The sequence below is a fragment of the Fistularia commersonii genome, chromosome 7, assembly GCF_037954325.1.
Source record: "Fistularia commersonii isolate RoL2024-O1a breed Wild chromosome 7, RoL_Fcom_v1.0, whole genome shotgun sequence".
Classification (NCBI taxonomy): Eukaryota; Metazoa; Chordata; class Actinopteri; order Syngnathiformes; family Fistulariidae; genus Fistularia; species Fistularia commersonii.
The window spans coordinates 14,959,969-14,981,279 of record NC_141290.1 but is presented as its reverse complement, the minus strand read 5'-3'; the positions used below and the strand labels follow the sequence as shown (position 1 = coordinate 14,981,279).

Here is a 21,311-nt window from a genome sequence, read left to right as displayed (position 1 = left end):
TATTTTGTGTTAATAGAATGTGGTGTTGACCATTTTCCAAACATTCAAATTTAAATGTCCAAAAATGCTCATATTATGTTGGCTGATCTGACACTGAAATCAACCTCAATTTAATCTGTCCATGGTTTAGCTACAGATATTGTGCATTTGAATGGCATAAGTATGTATATATTCATGTATTTTATTGTTAAATTCTATATGCGAGATCGAATCACTGACATTTGTATTAAAAGTCCGTCTTTTGTTAAAGTGAGATCTACCTAATGATAAATTTGATTTGAAATGTCAAATTTTCTATTTAGTGATATTAGATTAATATGCATTGGAAACGGTGGTTACAGACTATTCAACACAATAGCTAAGTAGAAACAGCAGAGGATTTTTTTTTTTTCTGCAAATTAGTAAAAATACTAAAAGAGTAAATATCTGATCCAAATTCCAGCATGTTGCATTTTCCAGTTACAATATAAGATAACATATCAAGAGCAGCTGAGAAGAGTTCTGCACTCGGTCGGCCGACTGCCCTCACCTTTCCTTGACAGACAACCGGTTGAAAACAGGCCGCTACCGTTTTGATCTAGGAGCGCTCCGTTGAGGAGAGGAAATACATTTCTACCCTAATATTCATTGTATAAAAAACTGTAGGCTGAGATTGAAAAGTTGCCAAGCCGAGATTGAAAGGAGGCTGACGGAAAAATTTCACATCACCCAAAGCTGGATGCTTCCCTACTTCAAAACTCATTCCGACACCTCTGCACTGTTGACAACGAGTGGATTAATCAGCCTCACTCAATGAATACCAAATATCTTTTATACTGAAGTGATTTTTCAGGTTGATGCAGTACTTTGTATTTGTTATTATTTATTATTTAATTTCTCTTTCCTTCTGTGAGTACTACTTTTCTCATACCCCCCCCCCCCCCCCCAATATCAAAACTACTGAATTTGTTTTCTTGAAATGTTGAGGACAGATGGGTTTCGGGCCAAGGACTACATGATTAAATCTGAGGCGTGCATCCTTCTAATCCAGCTAAAATGAAATAAACTTGTTACTCTCCTACCACATGATAATCCTCCACCTATCTTGTATTGATGTATTTACTCCATAAATTACCATTGTTACTTTGGCAATTTTATCAAGGCTGTGTTGAAAACACCCACAAAATAGAACACAATATCTTGATTCTGATTTAGAATAGAATAGAATAGAATAGAATATTCATTTAATCAGATTTTTACTTAAGGATGAAAATTTGGTATACATATACATGAACAGGGCATAAAAACCACAACAACAACAACAATAATAATAATCATCATCATAATCATAATATGTGTCAGCCCAGAATAATTTGTCACATTTCATTTTTAGTCCCTAATCTTTTTCTTTCAACTTGGAAAGAAGGAAAAAGAAACCAACCATAATACAGAGGCTAATGTGATCCTCCAAAAAATATCTTTCACTTACTGGTGAAGGATATCTTTTTAAAGAAAATGTTCTTAAATCATCCCTTTACTTGATTCCACATATTAAATTATTTATTCTTTTTCTATTTGTTCTGACTACTGGCTAACTTCTCTTGGCTTTACAACACATTTTCAGAGAAAATCAAGTGAGTTTGCTTTTTTCTTTTTAATGTTTATTTCTTATTTTTTCATGAATTACTTAGCAGAGTTTTAGAAATCAGTGTTTGGTGTCTGAATTTGTCAACAGCTGGATATCATATATTGGCAATATATATCTGTATATAGCTCAGTTTAAATAGATGCTGATCAATTACTGTGGGTCATTGCTTAAATTTTCATATCTTATCTTCCTTATTAAGATAGTGACTAGTGTCTTTGATAAACCAGTTCCTATCGGAAAAAAAAATGATTCTTATCCCTGTGGTTCACACTTTGTAAAGCCTATCTGCAAATACTGAATGAGATGAGATGGCCAAACATTACCAGTCCATCATTACGCTTTGTGCCAACAAGAACCACCACTGAAATTCCTTTGCTCTTTCTTTAGTTCAATGTACACATAATTTCCTTCTTTGCGAGCCCTTGACCCGCTGTTCTCTTCTTTTCAACAATTAAAGTGCTTCTCTCACACTGACAGCAGCAAAACTTTATGAATGAGGAAAGGATTTTCTTGTTTCAGGAAAGAGACATGAATGATGTAGTCCTGGGATAGCCGAAACACCCCGAACTCAGCTGGGTCTTGAATAACCACTCCACCAGAGAGGAAGAAGAATGGCCTCTGGCATTGTAGCTAATTGCCGTCTAAACTGAAACAGAATTATTCATAACCTATTAGCGTGTCAAGTTCAGTGGAAAGTAGAAGAGGAGAAATAAAGAAAGAAATGAGAGGAGAGAGAAAAAAAAGTTAATTAATAGGAAGCCGTACACGGAGAGTATTTTAATTTTTTAAAGGGCTTCATAAATAAAAATTATCATTTTAATGAATCCCCTGCCAAGAAATTCAATCATCCAGTTTTAAAAGGCTAAACCCTGAACTCTTGGTACCTCAACTACTGTCCTTCACTCTCTGGAAAGTTTGGAAAGTCTTTCCTTTTTATTCTCACGCCGGACGAGCATATGTGGACTTTGTTAATCCCAAAGACGCAGAAGAGGAGAAGCATATAATGAGGCCATTTAGCATTTAGTTTTATCTACTGAGAACCAAGTGTGTGTGAATATGTAAAAATAAATAGTAATCAGTATGTCACAAAATATCCCAGTTTTTCCTCAGATATTTGTCCAGTAAAATAGGTACATTTCATCAAAACATTGCATAAACAATGAAAAAAATGGGTTTTCGCAAGTCGCTTGCTTGCTATTATCATCTGATGTGATATTGTTTACAAGGGGAGAAATTAAAACTAAAGATGAAAACCACTATGGGTTTTAAAAACATCCTTTCACTACAGACCGAACAAATGTGCAGTTCAGCTTTAATTGGCTGTCCGCAAGTGCAGCATGGAGAAAAAAGCCTGCCTGGAAATTGTAATCGTGGTCTCCTTATCCGATTCCTGGTTTATGATCCAACTTATAATTAACATGATGTCAAATTTGTTGCAAGCCCTATTATTTTTTTATTTTTTTAAATAAATTTTGATCTTGATAGCATGAGAGAAATGTTTATTCTCTCTATATTGCCCTCTGAATGATATGTTTCAGCCTTAGTAGTGTCACCGGCATTATGTGTGAACTCATCAAAGTCCCTAGAAGTCATATGGAATCATAATACATTTCTACACAAACCTTCCTGTGTCCAACAAATTGTACTTTTCTAAGAGATTGTTGTGACATCCCTGTCCTGCTCCCATGGGGAGCGTGAAAGAGCTCTGGAAGTGGAAAGGCTATCTAGTAATTGGAAGATATGACCTCTGGCTTTTTACTCTCCTCTATGGTGTCACCGAGAGATAAGAAGACGGAACCACTAATAAATAACATACATGTTCAGTCAAATATCTGTTGTCCCTTTATACAATATATTGACAGGCGTATTGATTCTATTGTTTCCTAGAGCCAATGCGGTGTTGGTTTACAAAGCAACTGAGTTGCATCTTGTAACAATTCTAAAAACCCATAGCTTAGCTCATTTTCAGACTTTCAGACTATATACAGGAAGGAGGGGGGATCCGGTTTTCCATTTTAATTTCTGTCTCATTTTCAGAAATTATATTTTCTGCCAGTCACAATAAACTTAATTCACACAGCACCAGACTTCTATACTCATATATTTTGAGGAGACCCAAGAGAAAGACTAGCTAATGCGGATTATTTTGTTGGGCAAATGAATAACCCAAAAGTATTACATGTTCTTCTCTGAACTCTGCCACTGAGTAGATAGAAAAGGTTTCCAAAAAGTACTATCAATACAAAGCAAAATTATATTTTTATGTGTATATTTTAAGTGCCCTTTTGAACTTTATATTGAAATTACTAATCAATTTATTATGTGGCCTTTGGGCATGAATTTGAACCACTATTGTTTAGATGCAAATGTTTAATAAATACAATACAATAAAAAGTTTTTCAAACAATCGGTTACTATACCCAGAGGTTCTGTCTCTGATTATTTTTAATTCCTCACAGACCAAGACACATAATGAATCAAGAATGACCCCCTTATCGGGAATCAAAGAAAAACACAACTCATTCACCGAACAAACTTAATACCGCATTCTGTTTACACCTGTTGTCATTGTATCCTGATACGCATTGAAAATGTCTGCTCACAGAGCTGTGCTGAGGAGTCATGCAGCAGTAGCAGTCAGTGTATGTAAATGCTGAGCCATGTGAAGTTTTCCACACGCAAATAGGGATTTCACAACAGTGGTTAGAGCACATCACTTTTGAGTCCATTTTGCAGAGAAAAAAAAAAGTATGGCTTAAACATTGCACCCTTTGGGATTGTAAATGTTTAATTCATCACATATATACAATTAATTTCAGTTGTAATATCACAAGTTTTATTAAAGTTCATAATTATTTTATAAATGTCACACTAACAGCTGCAAGAAATGACTTAATAGCCTTATAGTCCATAGAGACTCACCGTGCTTCTGATTTATTCCATGTACGAAAACATTTCTTCATAAACACCCCTCTCTGATATATTCACTAATTGTTCCCTCATACGAAGCCTGAGCCATACAGGGAAATTACACTTACATCATCCCTGGATTTATATTCATTATTCCTTATTTAAGCTGTGGCCAATTGTTATCGTTTGGAATACTAATGTAGATGTTGTTAATGCAATATCAAATGTATAATTTGCTGGGTTTCTTTTTCTTTAAATTAACTGTGGGTCTTGTATTAACAGAGTTCAGAGTAAAAACAGTTAAAATTAAAGCTTTGGTTTCAGAATAAGTCATCAAACCTACAGGAATAGTTTTTCAGTGTATTAAATTGTACGTTTTTTTTTTCCACTGCATTTGATTAGTTCCTTTGGCCATGACACAACATGCAAACAATGTTTGTGCATTTAAACTACAAATGTTCTTTCAATTTACCTGGATGAGAATCTATCCGTATAAACCTTTAAATTCAAGTTTTGTTACACTCTATATTCCCATACAAAACATTTTGACTATTAAAGATTACAGTGGATGGTGTAGCGCCATGGAAGATTTTGTGCAGAGATCCTGACGGCTTCATTTGTGCAGCAACTGTTCAGTCTATTTAATGTTCTGTGTCAGCAAACAGAGTTAACACAGATCTGAATGTTTGGCTAAAGTAGTATTTCAAACATGTTGCCATATCGACATTAATTTTGGAGATATATAACTATTCAAAAATGTCAGCCAATATGCTTTAGATGTTTGTTGTCATTTTGCAAGTGAATCTAAGTTGTTAACATATAAATTAATAATTGTAAAATAAAGGCTTTTTATTACCCAGAATACTAAGATGGAGCCCAACACTAAAATAATAGAAAAACATTAAGGAGAGAATCATGAAGCTGATTTAATTAAGTAATGTACCCTTATCATGGCCTTGAAGAAAATCTGCCAAAGTATTTGGAAATCAAAATAGGTTTATTTTTTTATGAAAAAAATGGCTTCTTCCAGCACACCCATCAGACTGCAAAATTTGATTTATTCATTAACAAAGAAAAACCCCTGCACTTTTGACCTTAAGTAGATTACGTGCGCGCGCACACACACACACACACACACACACACACACACACATACGCACACACACACACACACACACATATATATATATATTTTCACCTAAAGGTGATTTCATTCAACAGTTCTTTGCACTGGTTCACGTTCACCCGTTCACATACCAGAGCTGCCATTCAAGGTGCAAGCCAGGCCATTGGGAATAAGGGCACGTTGACATGTAGACAGGAAGAAAACTGCCAACCTTCTGACTGGAGGGACGCCCACCCGCTCTACCAACTGAGCTACAATATACATATATATATATATATATATTATACAGTTCCTCTCTTTTTCTGAATGCATCAATTAAATGCGATAAGTAAAATGAATAAATAAAATCCAAACCGTCTCCGACCATAATTGTCTGTGATATATTCACAACCTAATGAAGCTCAGAAACATTAATGTTAAATAAAAATGAAATATATATCTAAAAAGTCACATTTACATATGTTTACAATAAGCGGGCAGTTTCTTCAGGTATTAACCTCTTTGATTATGACAATTTTTCGAGTATTTTAGTCTGATCTTTCCGTCAGGTTATGTGTGCTGTCTCTCACCTGAAGCAAGTCTTATTTACTGTTGTATATAATACATTTGTCACTTGAAGTTCCCCAGATCTTTGACAATCAGTCACACACCAGGTGAAAGAAACTCTTAAGTTTAGACGTGAAATTCAGGTTTGATGAAAACAGTCTGTCTAAAAAATGAAACAGCAGAAGGAAGTGAAATGTTTTGTGTGTGTGTGTGTGTGTGTGTGCGCACTGCGAGCATTTGTATCTGTTAAGGCATAACAAAGTTGTCTCTTTAGTAATTATTGTGCAACCCATTGCATTGTGTTGAACTGCAACCTTCAATAATGACATGTTGTCTAAGTCAAGTTTGTTTAGACGTTAATGCCTATGGATATCCTGTAGGAGCAAGTCAGTTTTACATAGACAGTAGGACAGCACTGAGGTGCTGTCACTTTAGGACACAAAATGGGTAGCATCATTATATTGTAATAGATTGGGATTTCATCATCTCAGGGGCAGCAGGCTTGTGACCCTTCACCAATCACATAAAATAGGTATTTCATCCTGCAAACAGCAACATATCCATCCCTGTAAAGCTAAGGTCATAATTTCAGGCTTTGGTGGCTGAAAGAAATCAATATATCTTTTGCCAATGGTCGAGATTGGGTCATTATTTGTTATTACCCAAACTGATTCCTATATACGACATTCCAAAGATTACAAGAAAAGGTTATTTGTCTCCTCAAGACCTGTTCTGACCTTGGGAAGACAGCTCTGTGAGACACAACTCAACTCAGGTTGCTGTCTAAACCAGTGGATTTTGACATTTCCCAATGCTGAGGATATAATCAGCCTTTGTATTATGGTTATTTATTTTCTTTTTTCTTTTTTTTTTTTTTTTAGAAAATCTTTAGTGAAATTGATTCAGAATTTTTGTGAATTTTTTTCTATATTTTTTTTACTGTACTGATTATATACAGTAATTCCACATGCAAAATCTACCTTATAGTTTCAAAAATGTCTCTCTCTCGGTAATAGTAGCAGTACAGCTAAAAAATGAATAATTATTGATGCAACTCATTTGCTCATCATATTTGCAACAGATTAGTAATTTATCTATTCATTTCATTAGAATATTTTAGCACAGTCATACTTAAAGACTGGTAAGATTAAGGAAAAAGAAAGAAAGATGGAAAAATCATTGACCCATTTCAAGATCAAAATCTGAACCCTGTCAGTTTTAACCTGGATCACATAAGGCGTTTGAATATGATGTGATATTATTTGACAATTCCCACTATTTAATTCTAGCCCCCCCCCAGAGACAGATAGCTAAGGTGTGTGTGTGTGTGGTTGTGTGTTTGTGTGCGTGTGTTCGTGTGTGTGTGTGTGTGTGTATGTATGTCTGTGTGTGGGGTGGGGTGGGCTGGGGGTAATTACCTTCTCATCTCGTAAAACCCGGATTTGCTTCAATAATGAATGCCCAAGTTTAATTAAGCAGTGTGTATATTTAGGCACTCGTTTACAAATGGGTAGGATTAATGGCATACGGGCGATGCGTGCATGGGGGGGGTGGGAATTGGGGAGTGGGAGGGTGGGGGCTTCTAAGGAAAGGTTATGCTGGATTGCAATGGACCGTGCGTTTCCTCCACAGCCCGCATGTGTTTGGGAATGTCAACATGCAGAATTACTCAGTGCCCTAAATTTTGGCTTATAGAAGGGTTGCCAATTTTGTCGTGCTCATCACTTGTACTCTCAAGTGTTTGCCCTGTCGTTTTCCATCATGCCTCAGGCCACCATAGGGGATTGTTCAAGTGTCCTTGATGTGATTCTCCATTACTCTCTAATTTATCCTGTGTGTTACCTTTCAGCTCACCATGCTTCATGCCCTGCAGCATGCCATCAGCATCACAACCTGTTCAATTGATTTGGAAAAATACTTTGCAGAATGCTTCAGTATTATTTTGTTGTGACAATGGCTATGCAAGAGAATACCTTTATTTTATCCAGTGTTTCTGCTTTTAAGGGCGGGGCGTATGGAACATACATTTCAGATGCCCATTTCAGATTGATGTCACTACATATTGGGATTAAAGAGTAGGTCAAAAGCATTGTAAATAAGTGAAATACATTTCTCATTATGATAACTCATTTTTTAATATATTTCCAAGTATATGTTATTTTTCTTGATTTTTGGCTGTTTTCTTGCAGTGCTTGCAATTAGTTATGATCATTTTATAAGACAGCGGTCATGACAGTGTCATTTGATTCAAAAAAAAAAAGTAAGTACTCAAAAACATTTGAAATGTTCACAAAAGACAAGCAAAAAAAGCAAGATTTCCTCAATAGAATGGTAGAGGTGATAATATGGATATAGTTAATGAAATTATATACTACAAAAATGTTACTACATATAAAAAAAGTCCATGATGTATTATCAAAGTAAGTGAATATTGAATGTACTGATGACTTTCCCAGCCCTGCTGGTTTTGAGATAACTTTATCTGGATATACTCAGATGTTTTTTTTTCTCAAACAGATGTTTTCTTTGTCAGAAAAGATAACATCTTCCCACTCATGTCCATCAAGACCCCGCTGTTCAATTTAAACAAGTGGGAGTAATGAGATCACCAATAAAAAGTGCCGCCTCAGAGGCCTGTAGAAGAAAAGAAAAATACAATAATTTCAAGTGCAGATGAATTATTAAATGTCTGACTTTGAGCTAAACCCTTGGGTAATAATCGAGGCAAAAATAAGCAACCCAAGGGCTTGCTCAAGGATCTCTGCCTAACATTAAACTTTTTTTTCAGAAAAACTATCTATTTCTCTTTCCGTTACAGATTTGAAAGAAAAGGAAAACACAGGCGTACAATATTTTTTCATGAATTAAGCATAAGATTTTTTTTCCCCTTAATTGGATGAACCATGAAATCAATTGTTCATGTTGCTAAAATTCAGACGTGCTCAGTACTACATTCCCAAGCACACTGAATAAAGATAAAAACTATGGATGACATTCGCCTAGGTGGCCATCATTGGGACAACTTGAGCACATCAGGAGTGCGGCCTTTCTTCATGTCCAGTGAGTTCAGAAGCGAAGATAACGGCCTCAAATGGTTGCATTATCCGCTCGCATGCTGTTCATTGAAGGCTCCAGACAGCAGTGTTTTGGCGGGAGGCATTGTTTATCATTATGAGACGTGTGTTCGCCATATGCAGACTATTTCCCTGTGTTCCCTCCCCATCTACATTTGGGGAGTTACAACATATCGTTGGAAAAGATTTGCAAAGTGGCTTTGCCATGAAGAATCTCCGAAAAGAAGGTTGATATATTTTTAATGGGAATCAAAACCAAAATTTAATGAAAAAATATTACCTGCTGTAATATGTTTTTCACTGATTTCACTGAATCCTAATGTTTGTGGCGTAACAAGTACTTTTAGATCTGGTACACACCTCCTATGTTGTTTGAAAAGTTCCCATTGGGGCAGAATTAACCAAAATAACATTAGCATTAATCAATGATCTGTGATTGTCATCCACTTAAAATTATACAACTGCCTAGGATATTCTCACCCTCACCCACCTAATAGATTTTAGTGTTTTGACACATCTATCTTCTTGCCTTTGCTGTACAGGCTTCCTGTTTGCATGTTGAGCTACCACCACCAAGCATATACTCTTGTTTTCCCGCATTCAACATTTCACTGGAGAGAGTAGTATCACTTGTTTGAGAAAATGTGCCTTGCAGATGATAAACAGTTTCAAACAACAAATTATATGATACTGCATCATAGAATATACTTTGGTATTGCAAACCTAAAATTCCTCATATTGAGATTAAATATCAAATAAACCTAAATAATGCAACACCATTTAATTGAATGAGAAACTGTTTTCCGGTCTTTACAGTTGCAAAGACTTCTGGAGTGTATCGATGTAATGTACAAATGTAACATGATATGGCAGTTACAATTGATTAATTGACTAAACTAGGAAACCGGTCTTGTTCCATCACTTACTGTTTGTTACAAGTTCTTGTTGAATAAGGGACAAAATTAAAAGTAGAGTAAATGACTAAGCACTGAGAAAGAGAAATTGGTTACAAGGAGTGATAGAATATAAATACTGTATACAGTGGTCAATTTTGATAATGTTGATATAAAGGAAGCCACAGACACATTGTAATACAACATATAAACTCAGCTGTGGTATTAATAATTCATACCAACCTCCGCTTTGTCGTGTCCTGCCCGCTTCATGGAATTTACACTTGTCCCAGAGGAATCATCAACCTCTCATCTGGAAATGTGAAAGCTTCTGATGCTACACACGTGTCCACACACTTCAAGTCGCTGTTGATTATTAATGAATATAGGTGATTCTCTATCTTTAAATGTAAACACATCAATACACTGACAAATGAATAAATAAAAGAAAATAAAACAACATTTCACTATCCATTAAGATGTGTAGTCCTCACATGATAATATCATACTTTCAGTCCTGTACATCGTCTCAAATAACCCACATAAGGCTAAATGCTCTGAGAGCATCAACTCCAGCAGTAATAATCAACATCACAATCAGTATATTGTCTTCGAACAGTAAATTATACTGCATTGCAACTTTGATGTTCTTTTCATGTTTTTGTGAAATCCCAAATAATAAGTAATGTTAATGACATCTAGTTTCACTACCAAAAATACATCAGGCTCATGCAAAGTTTGCTAAAAGTGTTACCCTGACTAGAACCTTCTACCTTTTACAATGGACAGGTCTGTTGTTTGAGAGTGTTGCTTTTAATTACAGCTGTACAGAGTGTTCCAGGCTGTTGTGAAAAACAAATAACATTTTGCTCTCCTTGACATTGAGGGATGTTTATAAAACCCTGTAGGACATAGCATCTCCTGACTGTCATGTATTAATCATTGACAAAAGTCCCTCCCCGAACGCAGTACGTAATGACAGTCAAGGCAGAGTAGCAGCTCAGATCAGACCCAGCCAAGCAGTATTTTCCAGTTACACATGGTGCTTTTTCATTTGGAAGTTTGAATATATGTCAGTAAAATCATCAGATTGCATCATGTAGCTTCACGACAACCAAAATAACAATATGTTTTATTCTACCAATTATACTGCAGTATTAATAACTACAATTTCAGTCTTCTACAGAAAGGTTGAACCTCAGACATGTTATCTATTTAATGTTATTTATGTTAGATATATCAGAATTGCAACCATGTTTTTTGTGCCATGCATGTAATTCAGACATACAAAGACAACAAAACAGCAGGCGCTTATTTTCAGTTGTCTTGCAAATGGTGGTTCGGCTGAATTTCTTAGATAAACCAGCATAAGTGAACTTTCACCAGTGTACGATGAAAGTCCCGTACCTCTTAAATTCAATGTCACATTGTCAGACTTTTCTTGGAGATAAGTGACAGAATATCAGAACTCTCCTGATGGAGCAGATGCTCTCCTGTAGAATCCTGTTCCCTTATCTGAGCTGAGAAGCTCTTGGACCAATTGGGTCCATTATACTCATCAGAGAAAAAAAAACATCAAAAGAGTAGTAGAGAATTTGTAATGGTGTTGTCATCTCAAGCAATGGCACTGTCCATTGTAAAAGGTGACAAGCACTTATCTCTAATTCCTTGTTGATCAGACCAGTGGCTCCTACTATGTCCTGAGTTCCGATGCTCTTTCATGACGCTAAAAATAAATGGAATATGAGTTAGTACACAGACTAAAAAAATAATGAATCATTTAATAATTAATTTAAATGATGGTTGTTAGCAGTTTTTATGGGCGTTATCATTATTGTTATTTCCTCTGACAGACAGAATGATGTTGCTAGAACAAGGTGAAAATACTGTATATATCCAAAGTGAGATAATTTTTATATCTCTGTGTCTAACTGATGATTCAAGAGTCATTGCCCATGCATACTTATTATTTGACTTATAACTGAACTCTGAGTTAACTTTTATTTTGGGTTTTATTTTTTCATTTTCTTTTAATTATTTTTTTATGATTGGGCTCAAATATTAGGAATAAGACTTTAATTGCTACTCCATTCAGGACTCCCCTTTGATGAGTCAAGAACCGCATTATAGTTGTTCGTTATGAACTTAGAACTAGTTTCGGAGTCAGAATTCTGAGCCAGAACACTGCCATTAAGCTGCACATGTCATTTCTGTGTAAACTGTGTTGACAAGAATAATCTGTCTGATAAATCAGCATATTTTCTCCTTTTTTTTTTCTTTCTAAAGCTGAAACACAGAATGCAACTTCAAACACTTCCAACCGTCTTTAAATCATCACTTTGGAATAACCTTGTGATGTCTTTCATGATTCGGCCCTTTGTTGTTTTCTTCAACTGAGCTACCTTGCTCATCCTGAGCAGCGCATGTTTGATATTGAACATGATCCTTCCCCGAAGTCTCCTTTTGCGTCTCTACACTGTGAAGTGTAGGCTCACTTCTTGTGGTGCGCTCTCTTCTCCTCTCCTCTTATCTCCTCTCCTCGCCTCCCCTCCCTCCCTCTGTTCACCCTCCCACCCCCACTAAAGATGTCTTCATCACTCGCTGTGCTCTGCTCCCCACCAAGGTCCCTCCTTTTGAGCGTGGATGACTGAGGAGGCAACAGAGGAGAAACTGCTTTGTATCCCCAGAGACAAACTGCTGATTTTAGCAAAGCGTATGGGGGAGAAAAAAAAAAATCTTTGTCTCTCTGCCATTTACCTCAGCATCACCTTGCTTGATAACTTGTCATTCTTATGGAGTGATACCCATGAAACAGTTTCAGTAATACATTGCTCCTTTTTTTTTCTTTGAATAAGTTTGGCAAAAGTTATCTGACAGCATTGTTGCTGTGTCTGTAAAGGTGTCAGGCCATTCACTCTGGAGACTGTGTGTGTGTTGCGTTTTCGATTTAATTAAATTCTCAAAAGATCAACTGAAGGGCTTCTGGAACTTAATAAAGGTCACATAAGAGAGAAACACAGAATATTAAATATCACTTATAGCGCTATGATCAAGTGCATGTTTTTCAACTAGCATATAACTAAATATTCAATCCCCTGGCTGCCATTTTTCATCTTATCAATTATTTTCAAAGTGCATTTACACATATATTTTATCCCATTAACTCCATTGTATTTTATATTTTCATAACCACTTATTCAAATGCAAACAGGAAGTATTTTATTATATATAACACTTATCCCACACACAAGGATTGCGGGGACAATTCTATAGTTGAAAGCAGTCAGGAGGTTGATTGTGAGGCAAATTTTATTCCTTGCAGAGAACAGTGCCCAAATAAAAGAGAAAATAAAGATCGGGTTTATATTCATACACAGTCAGTATTTTTTATATTGGTGAATAAGTTCAATCTAGTAGTCAAATTAAAAGCCTTCAAAGATGCATCTTCTTTTCCTTTTGGCTGATCCCTTCAGGGGACACCACAGCAAATCATGTGCTTTGTCTAACCCTATTTTTTGCATCATTTTCCTCTTACACCAACTAACTCCATGCCCTGTTTTCTGACTTAATCTCCAAAACATCTAACATGTCCTGTCCCTCTGATGAACTCTTTCCTGCTCCTGCCTGCACACAGTCTCTTGTCTTTTTTTCAATTCCACTGCATCTACACCATGCAACTTTGCTGGTCTTACAAGCATCTCGTACACACAATACACACCACGCTTTTTTCCATCGGCTGCTTCCTGCTCTCACTACAGATCACGATGTCATCTGCAAAAATCATCGTCCATGGTTATTCCTGTCTAGCCTCATCTTTCAGCCTATCCATCACCATAGCAAACAAGAAGGGGCTCAGAGCTGATGTAGTCCCACCTCTATGTCAAACTACTCTGTCACACCTATGACGCACCTCCCCGCTGTCTTTTAGCTTTCATACATCCTGCATCACTTAAACATACTTCTTTGTCACCCCAGACTCTATATTTCCTCTCAGCACAATGCAGCATGCTTTCTCTAGATCTACAAAGGCACAGTGCGATTCCTCTCTGACCTTCTCTGTGCTTCTCTATCAATATTCTCAAAGCAATTGCTGCATCTATATTACTCTTTCTTGGCATGAAACCACACTACTGCTCTCAAATGCTTACTTCTGCCCTGTGTCTAACTTCTACTCTTTGCCATAACTTCATGGCTCATCAACTTTGTTCTTTTTAGTTAGCACAGTTTTCCATTCCTCAGACATCCCCTCACTCTCCAAGAGGCCGTTGAACGATCAGACCAGAAACTCAACTGCCACCTTTCCCAGACACTTTCATACCTCCACAGGTATGTTATCAGGACCTTTCCACTCTTCATCCTCTTCAATGTCTTTTTTACTTCACATCACCTTTACTGATTTCTGCTACTTCATGGTTCACACCAGTCATCTCTTCTACTCTTTGTTCTCTCATTTTCCTCATTCATCAATTCTTGAAAGTACTCATTCCATCTTCCTGTCACCCTTCTGGCACCTGCCAATATATTTCTTTCTCTATCCTTAATCACCCGAATCTGCCACATGACGTTCCAGTCGCAATCACTCTGTTTCTCCAACTTTTAACTTTCAGTCTCTTCCTCCTTACTTTCCAACCATCATACAAGTCATAATACATATTTTTTTTCATTTGTGTCTTCCGCTTATGCTGCATTTCTCTGTACTCCCGTCTACTCACCTCAGTCCCCTCAGTGTCCCACTTTGCAACCCCTTTCTTTGTATACACCCTGCCCTTCATAATTAAATCACCAAGTCTCCTTATCTGCTTTCGTTCGAGACGAAACAACATGTATTCTCTTACCTGTCTCCCTGATCACATTTGCTGCAGTTGATCAGTCATCTGAAAGCTCCTGCTGACCACCCAGAGCCCGTCTAAACTCCTCCCTGAAAACCATACAACATCCCTCTTTTTTACAACTTGTACCACTTTATTATCTGCTCTGCCACTCTTAATTGTATCCATATTTCCTACCCTGGATACCAAACCCGCCCTTCACTTCCTCATGACCATCCAAAATTCCACTTTCCATGACTTTGTTTGCACAGTCAACACATCAGGAAAAATATGAAATTGTTGGACACATGACCAGAAACAGTATATTTACAAATCATTTTCTTGAGCTCATTGCTAATCACCCAAACTGCAATTACAACACAAGCATTGTAATTGTTTGTTGTCATGCATAGAAATGGGAATATCTTGTGTATTGTAAATGTTGTAACAGTCACAATTTTGATGCCGTCACATCATCATCATTTTGATCCATTGATCTCATTGGAAAAATCCAATGCTTGAAGTTTTTTTTGCAGTTGCATCCTCAAACTGAGGCACTGTATGCAATTATTGCACTGCAGCATTTTCCTGAGGAAGGAAGTCCGAGATGTTTGTTGCTAAACTACTTAGTGGTAGATGGTTCCCCAACTATACTACAACTCCATGACACAGAAAAGTGCATCTCACTTTTTATAACATGAATCATTGTTAACAAGCAATTCCCTCAAATGGTTTCCATGTTCCTTTAAGCACTTCCCTCATGAACAAGGTCTACAAATCAGTCTTTTCCATTGTCACACTGGAAGCGATTAGGCTGACATTTCCGAAATTGCTAGTATTTAACATCCACTGTGGTCTTAGGTCTTTGCTGTCTCAAATTGAGATGAACGAGAGACGTATGGAAAAGTTGAAAATACTGGTTTGGAACTGATTTCTTCTCAACATGACATGCCTCTAAACTCAAACTGAAATCGCTGGAGGGGAAACTGAAAAGAACAGAAATAATAAATGTAAAAATATTGCAGCTCCCTTTCTTTCCATATACACTCTACAATTTCCCTCCAAAAACTATGTATACTGAAACAAAGTTCCTTGGGTCATGCTGTTTAAAAAGAATTTGACATCTCCTTCTTTGTACCCAAGCAAAAGTCTGCGATAGAGACTGAAAACAGGTGTTGCTAATTTAAAGGAAAAAAATATGATCTAATGAAGGCAGACAGCAATTTCATGCCATTTGAAGGGCAGATTTTGGAACTGGGGATTCATTATTTAGCAGGGAGAGACTGCAGGATGTGACAGGTCCAAACAGCCAAATAACATCTTGATGATGATGCTTTATTTTCCAAATGAACATTGAATTGGCACATCCCACTTTGCTGTTTCTCACCTTCTCCCATAAAATTTCTTTTTCATTATTATTTTGACATTGCTAATTGCACCATTGGTAAGTCTCTCTGTCCAAAAAAGTTTGGACTTCAGTTTTGTTGTTGATATTTTATTGCAGGTTTTCATATTGCACAATTTGTTCCATTCTGTCTGCCACATTTGTCTATTTTTTACTCTGTCAAAAAGATATCAAACAAGGAGGAAAAAGAAGGATGTGGGGGCTGAAGTGCTTTTAGTTTACAGTTCCACTTCATCCATTGCCTTTTCTCCAGTTTTTTTTAGATTATTTTTCTGAGTCTGCAACTTCTTTTGTTTCTTCCGAACAATTTCCTGTCTTTTTTTCAGTCGATTCATATAAAATATAAACCTCTTTACATCCTCTTTTCCCAATGCATATTGCAACTTAATATATGACATTTAAAAGCCATAATGAATTGTTTAAATGGTAAATTTATGGGAGTTTAAAGTTAAATGACATTCCCACTTTGCCTCCTTCTTCTGCACATCTCCTCCAGCAATGTTTTGATCATTCATGTAGATTAAGCCAACATAGGGAAGGACACAGGAACAACATGTGGTGCGGCTCTTTGATTGGAATTCCACTACTAGTCCCAAAATAAATTAATAAAATATGTCCATACTGTTTTATTATTCTCTACTTACCTTGGCTGCCGAACTACATATCAAGAAAGAGTGTCAGTTTGAGTTGTTTACACAATCCAGTGAACTATAGAAAGAGGATTCTGCTGTGTTCTCTTTGGCTGTTTGCATCACAGGAGCATCTCCCTTCTAGCCGCTACACTCATAGCAGTTTTGTGAGAAAAAGGTTAGACTGTTTATGGAAATGTAGTCACACAACACATCACTGGTTATGTTTTTTTGTGTTTTTTTTTGTTTTTTTTTTCTTGACACTGGCGAAGCAAGCACTTAAGCAGCATCTACTGTGTGCAGAAGTGAACCTAATTGACTACTGTCTGAACCCAACAGGCCCTCACTGTCATAGCACGCAGGGGAGGAATGTAATGAAGGGAAATCAGTTGTCGATTCAGAAATGGTTGCTGTCATATTTTTGATTGAAGCAGGCTAGAGTCTCTGTGTTAGTGTCACAGAAGGTTTACATTTCCAGCAGGATCCACAAACTCACCAGCTAAAGTGACCTGCGGACTTGAAACAGTTTTCACATCACGGTCAGAAGTCTGGTGAATGTCAAGATCTGGTGGTGTGACATGTGACCCTGGCTTTGGCTGTAATTATCAGGGGGATTTTGTGTGTTTTTTTTTTTTTTTTTTACTTAAAATTATCCCTGAAACAAGTGGAAATGCCATATTTAAAACAGCTGAACATAGACCTTATAACAAATAAATAAGAAAAAGGACCATGAGATTCAAGATGACAGGGATCTAGAATTAAATGGTATCTTCCTTTTGCTCAAAATCTGTTTGCACCTCCTTTCATGAATTAAAAAGTTACAACATTCCAATACTGTTGGAATACATCTTTGTTCCCACTAAATTAAAATGATTTTTTTTTTTGGATGTGATATAGCGTGTATTCACTGTAGATTTAATGTCAGTGAAATGCATTTATATTCATTTTTTTTTGCTCGTTTTATACCCTTTCCAACAATCTTAATCCCCAGCATAAGCTACTGGCATTAAGTCAGAACAGTAAAATGCACAGTTCCAATTAAGCAAAGTTGGATGACAAATATCTAATGTAAAGGTAGTCCTCACACCAATTGTCTTTTTGAACATTTTTGAAGTCATCTATTTATGATTTCTTTTATGTTGGAGCATCATTTAGATTTTTACGACATCTGTTCAACTACACACAAATGTCAAATGTTGGATTTGAAATACATAGTATATGATTTTACAGTAATGTGAAAATTGGACTTAAATAATTTAATATAACTAAAAGTTGATGTTAAAAATTGGACAATGCAATATCACCACAAGCTGTAGGGGTATTAAAATCAGACCATGTGAGACTTGAAATTTAGATTTTGCTAATTTAGAACAGTGATTTTTCTTTAAAAGACTGATATCTGGACTACTAACATGTATATGTATATATATATAACAAATAAAATCTACATTATAACAGTAGTGCAGAGAGTAGTACTCTCACCTTTCAGCAAGAAGGTTTGAGATTCCAATCCTTGACACTTCTATTGGTCCATAGGGAGTTTGAATATTCTTTGTTTTTGTTTCGTTTTGTTTTGTTTTTACCTGGGTTTCATCCAGCTTCCTACTAGGCCAAAGCATGTTGTTCTCTCCCTATTTTGGACTATTTCTATGCCTCTATAATGGGAAGAAAATGATGGCCTTGAAATCATGAATCTGTGAAGCAACATTCTGCAGGGAACAGCATGAAACAACCAGCAAAATGGAAATGCATTTAAACCAGAGGGATGCAAGGGTGCTCTATTTAAACAGCTGTATGTGGAGCGTAAAAAACAAAGGTGGGTCCAGGGGTGAAAAGAGTCTCACGCAGGTGTCTTTAGTCACTGATACGTGTAATAAAATGGCAGCGTCTCTCTTCCGTGAATTGGGCAGCTTGTCAAACCTTTTCCGTGTGGATTAGCCTTCAGGGCATGGTTTGGAAAATGCTTTGAGCTCAAGTATGCAATACTTGTGACGGGGGAAGGAATTTGAGACACATAGTCACCAGGGCTGATAGAAGTAACTTACATTTAAGGACTAATCAAAATTACAATAAATGCCCTAAAGCCCTGTTGCACAAATTGTTAGCCCCGCAGAAACGCATATTACCTAATTAGTGACAATCTTTTTATGTACATTTGTCCAAGCAGGTAAGAAAATTACAAAGTAGGAATGTTGAAAAAGAGTCTTTTAATTGCTTACTGCAGTGGTGCATCTTCCTCATTCCCCCATGAAACAATCCAGATCACCCCTGACTTAAAACAGAGCCTCTGTGGTTTACTATTGTATTTTCAAGATGGCATGGTCTTCCTACTTTTGCATAGTAATCCATTAAAACATGAAACTGAAACATGAAAGACATTTCACCAATGAAAACATCTTTATGTCTTACATCAAAATATCACACTGTCTGCACTAAACCAAAAGAACCTACAAACCTATGACATGTTGACATCATGCAATCTGGAAATAAAACGGGATCTAAGAATTAATCCAGTCATATAAAGTTTATTCTTACTTCTTATTAAAATATTCCATATCTTATGTGATCCAAGGTACCTTTGATTATTCCCACACATTATTTTCCTCCATGTTTCTAGGCCACAGTATTAGCCATATATCTGGATCGTCAATTTGTTCGATGTTCAGGTCTTCACTTGGGTCAATTGGTGTGGACGCCGTGGGTCAAAAGCATATTTGACTTGAGTGATTGATACGAAATACTGACATGGATTTGTGCCCACAGGAAAAGCTGACTGCCAAACGGCATAGGTAGCGCACCATCTCACCCTCAACCACGCACTCCCTTTGCTATACGTTGACTGGCAGAAATGAATGAAAATCAATTTTGGCAACATCTTCAATTATGGATGCTTCTGGATTTTTTTAATAATATTTTTATCTGTGGGGTATATCTGATGCATAGAAATATTGTAAAGTTATTCAAATAATGTAAAGTAGTTCTAAAACCATCAGTATTAAGATAAGATGGGATAGAATAAATGTATTGATCGCCCATAGGGGAAAAGTAAAATAAGTGTGAATATAAATATAGACAGAGCGACAGAAGACAGAAGTTAGCAAGATATCCATGAATAAATAGACACCAGCAACAATAATAATAACAACAACAACATCAGGGATAATAAGAACATAAAGGTTTGGGTGAGAAATAATAAGGGTGAGAAATAAACAACCGGAACTAAACAACAATATGAACAGAGTGACAATAGCAATGACAAGAATAAATAAATAAACAAAAATAGGGAGGATGTATGTGAGATGTGTGTGGGCTGGGACCACCAAGGATAAGAAAGACAGCGGAGTAAAGACAGCAGAGTTAGGGCATGACATATGTGACATGTGTTAGGCCATGACATGACAGTATTGTCACTAGATTTCTTAGCTATACATATATATATATATATATATATATATATATATATATATATATATATATGATATTTAGCTGCATAATATTGCTGGTTACCCCTAAGAGTTGTACAATTGTACAGATAAAACCCAGGGAGGTGTCATTTTTGTATAGAAGAAAGTTATGCATTTTATTTATTTCTGATTATCTTCAGACATTACGATAAAGCACAAGAGTCGTTCTTCTTTTCCAGTGGAACAAACCATATCAAAGGCTTTTAATGCATCAAAAAATAGTGCAGCAGTGTCTATTGTCTTCAGCTGACAGAACATAATTTAAAATTCATGAAGTAAGAGAGATGGGGCTCTATTGAGGCCGGATTGTGTGAGAACTAATAGAGTTAGGAATGACTTGATTACTAATGATTCAAGGGTTTTATACAGACAAGGCAGTTGAAAATAGGCTGTTATTCAAGTTACAGGGGCTAATATACTTCAATGCACAACACGCAACGGTGTATGCTTTGCCGAGTTGATGCTTCACCTCAATCAAAAAACAGAAAGTAGGTGCAACTACATGTTTGCAAAAGTCAGTATATTTGCCAGATTGCCCCTGAACAGACTTACCGCACTACATAATGATTCCTTGTTCCATATAATGATGTGGCTGTGACTTTGCCTGAGAGCATATCCTGACTTGTTCAATCCTGTTGTGACTGAATGACTGTCAAACAATAGAACTGTAAGTCAACCCAAGTCACAATTATAGTTGGCTATTTCTGTCAGGACACAAGAGGTTGTTTCTGCCCTTGTTGTCCTCTGTCTATTAGAAGGCAACTGTTCGGGCAAATGTGTCAAAATGATGCCTTTTTTGCCCTCCCAAAACAGTCGCATAGAGCATGTC

At 36.5% G+C, this 21,311-nt stretch overlaps 1 protein-coding gene across 3 annotated transcripts in view; it reads left to right on the top strand.

Annotated features, from left to right (window-relative positions):
* The window catches only part of igsf21a (immunoglobin superfamily, member 21a), a 230,116-nt gene that overhangs the window by 136,922 nt on the left and 71,883 nt on the right, over positions 1 to 21,311 (top strand). The window lies entirely within an intron of this gene.